The sequence below is a fragment of the Anguilla anguilla genome, chromosome 9, assembly GCF_013347855.1.
Source record: "Anguilla anguilla isolate fAngAng1 chromosome 9, fAngAng1.pri, whole genome shotgun sequence".
Classification (NCBI taxonomy): domain Eukaryota; kingdom Metazoa; phylum Chordata; class Actinopteri; order Anguilliformes; family Anguillidae; genus Anguilla; species Anguilla anguilla.
The window spans coordinates 32219145-32232833 of record NC_049209.1 but is presented as its reverse complement, the minus strand read 5'-3'; the positions used below and the strand labels follow the sequence as shown (position 1 = coordinate 32232833).

Here is a 13689-nt window from a genome sequence, read left to right as displayed (position 1 = left end):
GCAAACCAGTGGGTGACGTCATGAAGCACTTTGTCCATATTTTTCTACGGTCTATGATCTGGACAGAGGAGAGGGATGAGGTCCTTGCAGTGGCAAGTGTCTCCATCACAGCCAGGAGGGTAGTCTGTGTTGAAATCGAAAGGCAGATTGGCGACGATCAAGCAGGCTGTTCTGATAGAGAAAAGATGATAGTTGTTTAAGCATTGCTCGTTCAAGGGTTCTGGATAGAAAAGGTAGAAGCAATACCGGTCAATAGTTCTTGACATCAGAGGGGTTTAAGTTGGGTTTCTTGAGGATTGGTGTAGCAAAAGTCATCTTAAAGTCAGATGGAACATAGCCACTGGCAGGGGAGGCATTAATAATAGGGGGCAGGTAAGGCAGAATCGCACTCCTCAACCTGTGCTATGTGTCTGTGTTGCCTGGCTAGCTCAGTCGGTAGAGCATGAGACTCTTAATCTCAGGGTCGTGGGTTCGAGCCCCACGTTGGGCGTTGCGTTTTACTCATTGTCCCAGAGATGCCCATCGCAGCCAAAGTGGAGTCACATAGTTTGTGGGTGACCGTGTCGAATACTGCAGACAGTTCTAGGAGGATCTGGACAGAGGAGAGGGATGAGGCCTTTCCAGTGGCGAGTGTCTCCATCTCAGCCACATATCTTAACTTGTATGCTTGGCTAGCTAACACTGTCTGACCATCCCCCCTTTGTTTGTAGAACACAAGGCTCATCATCATGGATGTTTTTTAATAAACACCCATGTTCCAATTCTGTCCAGTTCCAATTATTGGGGAATCACACTGCTCAGCCTCCCTGGGAAAGTCTATGCCAAGATGCTGGAAAGGAGGCTACGACTGATTGTCGAACCCCAGATTCAGGAGGAACATTGTGGGTTTCGTCCAGGCCGTGGAACAGCAGACTCTCTTTTTACCCTCTCGCAAATATTTGAGGGGGTATGGGAGTTTGCCTATCCGGTCTACATGTGTTTTGTGGATTTGAAGTAGGCATATGACCGTGTGCCCCATGGTATCTTGCGGGAGGTGCTGCGGAAGTATAGGGTGCCGAGGTCACTGTTGGGTGCCATTTGATTTATGTATACTCTGAGTGAGATACCCTGTATACCCTCTTGGAGGGCAAGAGGTAGATCAGGAGTCGACCAGTCTTCAGTGAACCCATACTCATTGAGTCCACTGAATCTGGTCTGTGTATGGTCGTGTGAACTTCCTGGTTGGTGTTCGTACCTGCTTGATTACCACTCACTGCGGCAGCTACTCCCTTCTGCTCCTTTGGCTCTCTTTCGGTCGGGTGGGAGGAAAGGGCAGGTTGATCAATGACTGTAGCCAAGGATATAATCCACTAGATGCTTATGTGTATAGTATATGTATTGTATACTTGTAGTAGTTTATCGTCACTGACTTCTGCACATAACACCGCCTAGGTGGAAAGAATACACACGCTGCTCAAGGAGCATACTGCAGAAGCTTGGACATGTAACTTGTGCTATTAATGTCATTACATAACTGACATCATCAATAACCATACACAATATTTTCAACACAGTCTCTGTGATGTAGTGTGAAGAATTACAACAGCCGCGCTCCGTGTATGTTTGCGTTGGTCAGCTCTCCCATGTAAAACAGCGATTTTTGAACCTGATATCTCCAACATTTCAAAACCAATCTCAGTGCCATTTCGCCGGTGGACTACAGTCACCATTTGGTATAGCTATGTTTCACCATAGGGTTAACCCTAAAAATATAGCATCAAAAATTCAGACTTTTTTTGCTCAAACATAATTTAAACCCAACGGTTCCTGACATGCATGCATTTTATTTTATTTGCCGAGGATTCCCTGCACAGTCAGTCTAGAGCAGTGTTTCTCAACCCTGGTCCTGGGGACCCACTGCCCTGCATGTTTTATATGTTTCCCTGCTCCGCCTCACCTGATCGAAATGAATGGGTCATCATCAAGCTCTGCATAAGCCTGATAATGACCCATTCATTTGAATCAGGTGTATTGGAGCAGGGAGACATCTAAAACATGCAGGGCAGTGGGTCCCCAGGACCAGGGTTGAGAAACACTGGTGTACAGAATGTTTAAAGCCATTGGAATGACAGGAGCCCACAGGTTGGGAGAGGCAGCAGAAAGAGCCTCTTGCTGGTTATGGAACAGGAGGGAAGAGTTGAGCTGGAAGCCAGGAGGAGATGGGCAGTGATTTGGCCACCACTGCCGACTCACCAACGAGAGGGTGTTACGGTTTAGGGTCGAAACACCCGATGAACGTTGGACACCGTCTGACGACATCACCTCCTGGCCAAGGCTGCAGTCACCAGACAGTTAATCTGTTTAGGTGAGAGAAGTGGAAGCATCTTCAGATGTATTTTCATGCGTTATATTTCCATGGCTGTAGGCTTTATTAAATAGAATACAAATTCTAAATTTGGACACAGAAATGTCCATAGGCTCAACATGAGGAGCCACAATGCTAACTTAGAAAATCAGGCTAGCTTCTCCATGTTTGAATTATTCCATTGTTCTGAAGTTCTCAACGAACATTAGATGAGGACAACGGGAGACCAGCAACGATGTCGCAGGCAGGCACACCGACAGTAGCAATAGCCAGTCACTCTGACTCTGTCCAAAGTGACAAGCACTCAATTTGTGATAACGTGTTGGATCAGTGAGGGCAGCCAAAAGAGACCATCTAGGTCAGTGTAAATCACCAAAAACTTAGCTAGAGCCCTCTGGGTTGGCCTTTTCAATACTCTGAATGGTATGAATTAGGCTCTTTGAGAGAAGGTTTGAATCTTAAGCAATCTGCCCAGTGGTGAGTACATGTTGTTTGAAGTTTGAAGTACAGTAGACATATACAGAGCTGTAGCCATTGTCAAAGATCTGTGCTGATTCCCCGGCCCTTGATAGCGAGCAGGCTGATGTTAGCGTAAGGGCTGATTGATTTAATTTCTTGTCTTTTGGGGCTTTTGGCAAATGCAAACATTGCACTTAGAACAAAGTTTTTTGTGATTAACTCATAATTGTATTTGTCCTGTTGAAAATGATGTTAAATAAAAAAAAAAAATATATTGTTTGGAGGATGCGGGCATCGATCCCGCTACCTCTCGCATGCTAAGCGAGCGCTCTACCATTTGAGCTAATCCCCCGACGTCCAGCCTTTCTCATACACTCAATTTTTAGACTGTATGATACGTCCATATTATATAAATTTCTCACATTAATGAGTCACAGTCACAAAGAATTATTATAATGATTCTGAATATATAATAACATTGTAGTTTAATACGACAAACTGTAAGCTATGACAAAACAAACTACAAGCCCCAGTGTGCAACATAGGGATTTCTATAGTTTCTATTGTGAAGAATGAAGAAGGCGTATTTTTCTACGGTCTATGATCTGGACAGAGGAGAGGGATGAGGTCCTTGCAGTGGCAAGTGTCTCCATCACAGCCAGGAGGGTAGTCTGTGTTGAAATCGAAAGGCAGATTGGCGACGATCAAGCAGGCTGTTCTGATAGAGAAAAGATGATAGTTGTTTAAGCATTGCTCGTCCAAGGGTTCTGGATAGAAAAGGTAGAAGCAATACCGGTCAATAGTTCTTGACATCAGAGGGGTTTAAGTTGGGTTTCTTGAGGATTAGTGTAGCTCAAGTCATCTTAAAGTCAGATGGAACATAGCTACTGGCAGGGGAGGCATTAATAATGGGGGGCAGGTAAGGAGGAATCGCACTCCTCAACCTCTGCTGTGAGTCCATGTTGCCCGGCTAGCTCAGTCGGTAGAGCATGAGACTCTTAATCTCAGGGTCGTGGGTTCGAGCCCCACGTTGGGCGTTGCGTTTTACTCATTGTCCCAGAGATGCCCATCGCAGCCAAAGTGGATTCACATAGTTTGTGGGTGACCGTGTCGAATACTGCAGACAGTTCTAGGAGGATCTGGACAGAGGAGAGGGATGAGGCCCTTCCAGTGGCGAGTGTCTCCATCTCAGCCACATATCTTAACTTGTATGCTTGGCTAGCTGACACTGTCTGACCATCCCCCCTTTGTTTGTAGAACACAAGGCTCATCATCATGGATGTTTTTTAATAGGCCTAAATGCTGACAAAAACTTTACAGATACACAGAATATAAATGAAAGATGCAAAATATTTAATTGATGAGTAGTCAATATACTACATAACTTAAGATATGATTGTACCCAAAAATCCAACATACCTGACACAAAATGACAACCGCAAATCCACGTTTTGGTGCCTGGATTCCAGTTGTTTCTGCGAATTGCAGCGATCCATTTGCTTCTCATTTCTTTAGCTTCCGGCAGTCTGTAAAAATATAGCTCTGATTTCTTGTTGACGAGGTAGCGGGATTTACTTAGCTGGAGGGAGCAAGCTTACTGTCTTGCTATCGATCTGTCTATCTATCTAACTTGCTAGCTAGTTATCTCATGATATATCTGTCAAGCTATCTAGAGTTCTGTTATCTATCTGTCTATATAACTAGGTAGCTAGTTAGCTAGTGATCTGTTTTATCTATTTTTCTATGTAAACATCTTAACTCTAAACGTATCTTGCACAATTAACTTTTTTGAAATGTTATGACAGCACGGCTCTGTGGTTGCAAGGCCACACTTGTTGCCCAGAAGTTGGCGTGTCTAATTACCATGTAAGGTAGTCAGGGTGGATTTTCCTGTAGTCATGGACTCCAGTCTTTCGCTCCACTGCGCTTGCGTTGCTTGCAACGGGCAATGTGGCTGCGCCCTAGTTTGGGCTTTATGCGCCAGTGAGCACTAACTATAGCAAACCAGTGGGTGACGTCATGAAGCACTTTGTCCATATTTTTCTACGGTCTATGATCTGGACAGAGGAGAGGGATGAGGTCCTTGCAGTGGCAAGTGTCTCCATCACAGCCAGGAGGGTAGTCTGTGTTGAAATCGAAAGGCAGATTGGCGACGATCAAGCAGGCTGTTCTGATAGAGAAAAGATGATAGTTGTTTAAGCATTGCTCGTTCAAGGGTTCTGGATAGAAAAGGTAGAAGCAATACCGGTCAATAGTTCTTGACATCAGAGGGGTTTAAGTTGGGTTTCTTGAGGATTGGTGTAGCAAAAGTCATCTTAAAGTCAGATGGAACATAGCCACTGGCAGGGGAGGCATTAATAATAGGGGGCAGGTAAGGCAGAATCGCACTCCTCAACCTGTGCTATGTGTCTGTGTTGCCTGGCTAGCTCAGTCGGTAGAGCATGAGACTCTTAATCTCAGGGTCGTGGGTTCGAGCCCCACGTTGGGCGTTGCGTTTTACTCATTGTCCCAGAGATGCCCATCGCAGCCAAAGTGGAGTCACATAGTTTGTGGGTGACCGTGTCGAATACTGCAGACAGTTCTAGGAGGATCTGGACAGAGGAGAGGGATGAGGCCTTTCCAGTGGCGAGTGTCTCCATCTCAGCCACATATCTTAACTTGTATGCTTGGCTAGCTAACACTGTCTGACCATCCCCCCTTTGTTTGTAGAACACAAGGCTCATCATCATGGATGTTTTTTAATAAACACCCATGTTCCAATTCTGTCCAGTTCCAATTATTGGGGAATCACACTGCTCAGCCTCCCTGGGAAAGTCTATGCCAAGATGCTGGAAAGGAGGCTACGACTGATTGTCGAACCCCAGATTCAGGAGGAACATTGTGGGTTTCGTCCAGGCCGTGGAACAGCAGACTCTCTTTTTACCCTCTCGCAAATATTTGAGGGGGTATGGGAGTTTGCCTATCCGGTCTACATGTGTTTTGTGGATTTGAAGTAGGCATATGACCGTGTGCCCCATGGTATCTTGCGGGAGGTGCTGCGGAAGTATAGGGTGCCGAGGTCACTGTTGGGTGCCATTTGATTTATGTATACTCTGAGTGAGATACCCTGTATACCCTCTTGGAGGGCAAGAGGTAGATCAGGAGTCGACCAGTCTTCAGTGAACCCATACTCATTGAGTCCACTGAATCTGGTCTGTGTATGGTCGTGTGAACTTCCTGGTTGGTGTTCGTACCTGCTTGATTACCACTCACTGCGGCAGCTACTCCCTTCTGCTCCTTTGGCTCTCTTTCGGTCGGGTGGGAGGAAAGGGCAGGTTGATCAATGACTGTAGCCAAGGATATAATCCACTAGATGCTTATGTGTATAGTATATGTATTGTATACTTGTAGTAGTTTATCGTCACTGACTTCTGCACATAACACCGCCTAGGTGGAAAGAATACACACGCTGCTCAAGGAGCATACTGCAGAAGCTTGGACATGTAACTTGTGCTATTAATGTCATTACATAACTGACATCATCAATAACCATACACAATATTTTCAACACAGTCTCTGTGATGTAGTGTGAAGAATTACAACAGCCGCGCTCCGTGTATGTTTGCGTTGGTCAGCTCTCCCATGTAAAACAGCGATTTTTGAACCTGATATCTCCAACATTTCAAAACCAATCTCAGTGCCATTTCGCCGGTGGACTACAGTCACCATTTGGTATAGCTATGTTTCACCATAGGGTTAACCCTAAAAATATAGCATCAAAAATTCAGACTTTTTTTGCTCAAACATAATTTAAACCCAACGGTTCCTGACATGCATGCATTTTATTTTATTTGCCGAGGATTCCCTGCACAGTCAGTCTAGAGCAGTGTTTCTCAACCCTGGTCCTGGGGACCCACTGCCCTGCATGTTTTATATGTTTCCCTGCTCCGCCTCACCTGATCGAAATGAATGGGTCATCATCAAGCTCTGCATAAGCCTGATAATGACCCATTCATTTGAATCAGGTGTATTGGAGCAGGGAGACATCTAAAACATGCAGGGCAGTGGGTCCCCAGGACCAGGGTTGAGAAACACTGGTGTACAGAATGTTTAAAGCCATTGGAATGACAGGAGCCCACAGGTTGGGAGAGGCAGCAGAAAGAGCCTCTTGCTGGTTATGGAACAGGAGGGAAGAGTTGAGCTGGAAGCCAGGAGGAGATGGGCAGTGATTTGGCCACCACTGCCGACTCACCAACGAGAGGGTGTTACGGTTTAGGGTCGAAACACCCGATGAACGTTGGACACCGTCTGACGACATCACCTCCTGGCCAAGGCTGCAGTCACCAGACAGTTAATCTGTTTAGGTGAGAGAAGTGGAAGCATCTTCAGATGTATTTTCATGCGTTATATTTCCATGGCTGTAGGCTTTATTAAATAGAATACAAATTCTAAATTTGGACACAGAAATGTCCATAGGCTCAACATGAGGAGCCACAATGCTAACTTAGAAAATCAGGCTAGCTTCTCCATGTTTGAATTATTCCATTGTTCTGAAGTTCTCAACGAACATTAGATGAGGACAACGGGAGACCAGCAACGATGTCGCAGGCAGGCACACCGACAGTAGCAATAGCCAGTCACTCTGACTCTGTCCAAAGTGACAAGCACTCAATTTGTGATAACGTGTTGGATCAGTGAGGGCAGCCAAAAGAGACCATCTAGGTCAGTGTAAATCACCAAAAACTTAGCTAGAGCCCTCTGGGTTGGCCTTTTCAATACTCTGAATGGTATGAATTAGGCTCTTTGAGAGAAGGTTTGAATCTTAAGCAATCTGCCCAGTGGTGAGTACATGTTGTTTGAAGTTTGAAGTACAGTAGACATATACAGAGCTGTAGCCATTGTCAAAGATCTGTGCTGATTCCCCGGCCCTTGATAGCGAGCAAGCTGATGTTAGCGTAAGGGCTGATTGATTTAATTTCTTGTCTTTTGGGGCTTTTGGCAAATGCAAACATTGCACTTAGAACAAAGTTTTTTGTGATTAACTCATAATTGTATTTGTCCTGTTGAAAATGATGTTAAATAAAAAAAAAATATATATTGTTTGGAGGATGCGGGCATCGATCCCGCTACCTCTCGCATGCTAAGCGAGCGCTCTACCATTTGAGCTAATCCCCCGACGTCCAGCCTTTCTCATACACTCAATTTTTAGACTGTATGATACGTCCATATTATATAAATTTCTCACATTAATGAGTCACAGTCACAAAGAATTATTATAATGATTCTGAATATATAATAACATTGTAGTTTAATACGACAAACTGTAAGCTATGACAAAACAAACTACAAGCCCCAGTGTGCAACATAGGGATTTCTATAGTTTCTATTGTGAAGAATGAAGAAGGCGTATTTTTCTACGGTCTATGATCTGGACAGAGGAGAGGGATGAGGTCCTTGCAGTGGCAAGTGTCTCCATCACAGCCAGGAGGGTAGTCTGTGTTGAAATCGAAAGGCAGATTGGCGACGATCAAGCAGGCTGTTCTGATAGAGAAAAGATGATAGTTGTTTAAGCATTGCTCGTCCAAGGGTTCTGGATAGAAAAGGTAGAAGCAATACCGGTCAATAGTTCTTGACATCAGAGGGGTTTAAGTTGGGTTTCTTGAGGATTGGTGTAGCTCAAGTCATCTTAAAGTCAGATGGAACATAGCTACTGGCAGGGGAGGCATTAATAATGGGGGGCAGGTAAGGAGGAATCGCACTCCTCAACCTCTGCTGTGAGTCCATGTTGCCCGGCTAGCTCAGTCGGTAGAGCATGAGACTCTTAATCTCAGGGTCGTGGGTTCGAGCCCCACGTTGGGCGTTGCGTTTTACTCATTGTCCCAGAGATGCCCATCGCAGCCAAAGTGGAGTCACATAGTTTGTGGGTGACCGTGTCGAATACTGCAGACAGTTCTAGGAGGATCTGGACAGAGGAGAGGGATGAGGCCCTTGCAGTGGCGAGTGTCTCCATCTCAGCCACATATCTTAACTTGTATGCTTGGCTAGCTAACACTGTCTGACCATCCCCCCTTTGTTTGTAGAACACAAGGCTCATCATCATGGATGTTTTTTAATAAATGCTGACAAAAACTTTACAGATACACAGAATATAAATGAAAGATGCAAAATATTTAATTGATGAGTAGTCAATATACTACATAACTTAAGATATGATTGTACCCAAAAATCCAACATACCTGACACAAAATGACAACCGCAAATCCACGTTTTGGTGCCTGGATTCCAGTTGTTTCTGCGAATTGCAGCGATCCATTTGCTTCTCATTTCTTTAGCTTCCGGCAGTCTGTAAAAATATAGCTCTGATTTCTTGTTGACGAGGTAGCGGGATTTACTTAGCTAGGGGGAGCAAGCTTACTGTCTTGCTATCGATCTGTCTATCTATCTAACTTGCTAGCTAGTTATCTCATGATATATCTGTCAAGCTATCTAGAGTTCTGTTATCTATCTGTCTATATAACTAGGTAGCTAGTTAGCTAGTGATCTGTTTTATATATTTTTCTATGTAAACATCTTAACTCTAAACGTATCTTGCACAATTAACTTTTTTGAAATGTTATGACAGCACGGCTCTGAGGTTGCAAGGCCACACTTGTTGCCCAGAAGTTGGCGTGTCTAATTACCATGTAAGGTAGTCAGGGTGGATTTTCCTGTAGTCGTGGACTCCAGTCTTTCGCTCCATTGCGCTTGCGTTGGTTGCAACGGGCAATGTGGCTGCGCCCTAGTTTGGGCTTCATGCACCAGTGAGCACTAACCATAGCAAACCAGTGCGTGACGTCATGAAGCACTTTGTCCATATTTTTCTACGGTCTATGATCTGGACAGAGGAGAGGGATGAGGTCCTTGCAGTGGCAAGTGTCTCCATCACAGCCAGGAGGGTAATCTGTGTTGAAATCGAAAGGCAGATTGGCGACGATCAAGCAGGCTGTTCTGATAGAGAAAAGATGATAGTTGTTTAAGCATTGCTCGTCCAAGGGTTCTGGATAGAAAAGGTAGAAGCAATACCGGTCGATAGTTCTTGACATCAGAGGGGTTTAAGTTGGGTTTCTTGAGGATTGGTGTAGCAAAAGTCATCTTAAAGTCAGATGGAACATAGCCACTGGCAGGGGAGGCATTAATAATAGGGGGCAGGTAAGGCAGAATCGCACTCCTCAACCTGTGCTATGTGTCTGTGTTGCCCGGCTAGCTCAGTCGGTAGAGCATGAGACTCTTAATCTCAGGGTCGTGGGTTCGAGCCCCACGTTGGGCGTTGCGTTTTACTCATTGTCCCAGAGATGCCCATCGCAGCCAAAGTGGAGTCACATAGTTTGTGGGTGACCGTGTCGAATACTGCAGACAGTTCTAGGAGGATCTGGACAGAGGAGAGGGATGAGGCCCTTGCAGTGGGGAGCATCTCCATCACAGCCAGGAGGGTAGTCTGTGTTGAAATCGAAAGGCAGATTGGCGACGATCAAGCAGGCTGTTCTGATAGAGAAAAGATGATAGTTGTTTCAGCATTGCTCGTCCAAGGGTTCTGGATAGAAAAGGTAGAAGCAATACCGGTCGATAGTTCTTGACATCAGAGGGGTTTATAGCCGCGTTTCCACCAAAAGAACTTTTAGTCCCAGGAACTACTTTTCAAGGAACTAAAAAGTTCCTTCAGCCCATTGTTGTCTGCGTTTCCACCGCGGTCTAAAGTCCCGTGAAGATTAGGCCCACTGACGTATGAATATGAAAAAGCGACGTTGTCGTCGATCCATCTGTCTTATGATTTCTTCTGTAACCCCATACTACCACCGAAGCAGCCTACATTATTTTCTAATAACCAGGACAGCCCGGAGGGGTTTATTCCACTTATATACAACGGGTTACCAACAATGACTATATATGGTTACCTTTGTATTTATTGATTTTTATCGATTTAATCACCTGAAATTGAAATGTTCTTCCGTAGCCGTTTGGGCATATTTTACCGTTGTCAAGCAAAACTGTCATTGGTAGTTGAACGTGGACCATTGTTATGCAACAAATAGGATATAACAGGCCAATAGTCAGATTGTAACTGTTTTGTATATCCTCTCAAACACATTCATTATGTTTTTATGCGAACATTCACTTTCATGTCTTGACATCCGAGGCGACAGATTGCATTCACATTCCACAAATAACTGGCAACAACAGCAGAAAACATGCACACGTTGTGAACAATTTGCTGTTGAATTGATTACTTTCTCATCGTCAATTCCATGTATGCTAATCGCAAAATGAGAAGAATAGAAATAAAACTCGGACTTGCGTGAAAATTTAAATTAGCAGTGGTACAGCCACCGTTTGCTTTCCTTAAAGTTACTGCTAGCCAAGTAGCGAAGTGTGCCCTCCAGATTCTAACCATGCACCATAAATTAGTCCATAGTCTTCCTGGTCTTCTTGTGGAATTGAAGAATGGCAGAGTAAAATTACAGCAGTCTGAAAAAGCAAAAGGGACGATTACTAGAATTAACCTGTTATTTCACCCTGACAAAAAGTGCGGAAGGTGATTTCCAGTTTGCTTTTACTGTATCACCAATGTAAATTACGCAGAACTACCGCATACCTCACACTAACTGTATCAAACGTTCTGAGTCAATTACAACGGGCTAACAAAGAAAATCCGGAAGAAAATATTCAGCAACCGAATTAAACCGTTTGAATGTTTTGGTACGTAATATGCTGTCCTAGCACGAATGCTTAGCATTTTATAAAACGAATACTAAAGCAAGAAAAGAGCACACGTTATAATTCCAAGACGTTGGCAGGCTATAACCAAAAGTAGGCTACTGCGCCGCATAACATACAAGTTTGATTTCAAGTTATTATGAAAATAAATCGGTTTGCGGCTGCAGATTTTTTAAAATGTCGGTTGAAATAAAACACTGCAAGTAGTCGACCAATCAGAAATTTTCAGCGCTTGCGCCCCACCCCAAAGGTTCCGGTACTTTTGGAAAGTACTACCCCCCGAGCAGGAACTTTTTGGGGGGTAAAATAAAGTCCCCGGAACTTAATTTAGACCCTAGTTCCTGCGGTCGAAACGCGGCTTAATTTGGGTTTCTTGAGGATTGGTGTAGCGCAAGCCATCTTAAAGTCAAACGGAACATAGCCACTGGCAAGAGAGGCATTAATAATAGGGAGCAGGTAAGGAGGAATCGCACTCCTCAGCCTCCGATGGGTGTCGGAGTATAGAGTCGGTAGAGCATGAGACTCTTAATCTCAGAGTTGTGGGTTCGAGCCCCACGTTGGGCGTTGCGTTTTACTCATTGTCCCAGAGACGCCCATGTTCCAATTCTGTCCAGTGCCAATTATTGGGGAATCACACTGCTCAGCCTCCCTGGGAAAGTCTATGGAAAGGAGGCTACGACTGATTGTCGAACCCCAGATTCAGGAGGAACAATGTGGGTTTCGTCCAGGCCGTGGAACAGCAGACTCTCTTTTTACCCTCTCGCAAATATTTGAGGGGGTATGGGAGTTTGCCTATCCGGTCTACATGTGTTTTGTGGATTTGAAGTAGGCATATGACCGTGTGCCCCATGGTATCTTGCGGGAGGTGCTGCGGAAGTATAGGGTGCCGAGGTCACTGTTGGGTGCCATTTGATTTATGTATACTCTGAGTGAGATACCCTGTATACCCTCTTGGAGGGCAAGAGGTAGATCAGGAGTCGACCAGTCTTCAGTGAACCCATACTCATTGAGTCCACTGAATCTGGTCTGTGTATGGTCGTGTGAACTTCCTGGTTGGTGTTCGTACCTGCTTGATTACCACTCACTGCGGCAGCTACTCCCTTCTGCTCCTTTGGCTCTCTTTCGGTCGGGTGGGAGGAAAGGGCAGGTTGATCAATGACTGTAGCCAAGGATATAATCCACTAGATGCTTATGTGTATAGTATATGTATTGTATACTTGTAGTAGTTTATCGTCACTGACTTCTGCACATAACACCGCCTAGGTGGAAAGAATACACACTCTGCTCAAGGAGCATACTGCAGAAGCTTGGACATGTAACTTGTGCTATTAATGTCATTACGTAACTGACATCATCAATAACCATACACAATATTTTCAACACAGTCTCTGTGATGTAGTGTGAAGAATTACAACAGCCGCGCTCCGTGTATGTTTGCGTTGGTCAGCTCTCCCATGTAAAACAGCGATTTTTGAACCTGATATCTCCAACATTTCAAAACCAATCTCAGTGCCATTTCGCCGGTGGACTACAGTCACCATTTGGTATAGCTATGTTTCACCATAGGGTTAACCCTAAAAATATAGCATCAAAAATTCAGACTTTTTTTGCTCAAACATAATTTAAACCCAACGGTTCCTGACATGCATGCATTTTATTTTATTTGCCGAGGATTCCCTGCACAGTCAGTCTAGAGCAGTGTTTCTCAACCCTGGTCCTGGGGACCCACTGCCCTGCATGTTTTATATGTTTCCCTGCTCCGCCTCACCTGATCGAAATGAATGGGTCATCATCAAGCTCTGCAGAAGCCTGATAACGACCCATTCATTTGAATCAGGTGTATTGGAGCAGGGATCTAAAACATGCAGGGCAGTGGGTCCCCAGGACCAGGGTTGAGAAACACTGGTGTACAGAATGTTTAAAGCCATTGGAATGACAGGAGCCCACAGGTTGGGGGAGGCAGCAGAAAGAGCCTCTTGCTGGTTATGGAACAGGAGGGAAGAGTTGAGCTGGAAGCCAGGAGGAGATGGGCAGTGATTTGGCCACCACTGCCAACTCACCAAAGAGAGGGTGTTAAGGTTTAGGGTCGAAACACCCGATGAATGTTGGACACCGTCTGACGACATCACCTCCTGGCCAAGGCTGCAGTCACCAGA

The 13689-nt window shown here is 44.9% G+C and overlaps 7 non-coding genes across 7 annotated transcripts; 5 read left to right on the top strand and 2 right to left on the bottom strand.

The window, feature by feature from the left end:
* Positions 1 to 417: 417 nt before the first annotated feature.
* Positions 418 to 490, top strand: trnak-cuu. The gene has a single exon. It is a non-coding gene; the product is annotated as a tRNA-Lys (tRNA).
* A 2592-nt stretch (positions 491 to 3082) lies between these two features.
* trnaa-agc lies at positions 3083 to 3155 on the bottom strand. The gene has a single exon. It is a non-coding gene; the product is annotated as a tRNA-Ala (tRNA).
* Positions 3156 to 3767: 612 nt separating this feature from the next.
* Positions 3768 to 3840, top strand: trnak-cuu. The gene has a single exon. It is a non-coding gene; the product is annotated as a tRNA-Lys (tRNA).
* Positions 3841 to 5219: 1379 nt separating this feature from the next.
* On the top strand, positions 5220 to 5292 carry trnak-cuu. The gene has a single exon. It is a non-coding gene; the product is annotated as a tRNA-Lys (tRNA).
* Positions 5293 to 7884: 2592 nt separating this feature from the next.
* On the bottom strand, positions 7885 to 7957 carry trnaa-agc. Its single transcript has one exon. It is a non-coding gene; the product is annotated as a tRNA-Ala (tRNA).
* A 612-nt stretch (positions 7958 to 8569) lies between these two features.
* On the top strand, positions 8570 to 8642 carry trnak-cuu. Its single transcript has one exon. It is a non-coding gene; the product is annotated as a tRNA-Lys (tRNA).
* A 1373-nt stretch (positions 8643 to 10015) lies between these two features.
* trnak-cuu lies at positions 10016 to 10088 on the top strand. The gene has a single exon. It is a non-coding gene; the product is annotated as a tRNA-Lys (tRNA).
* The last annotated feature ends 3601 nt before the right edge of the window (positions 10089 to 13689 follow it).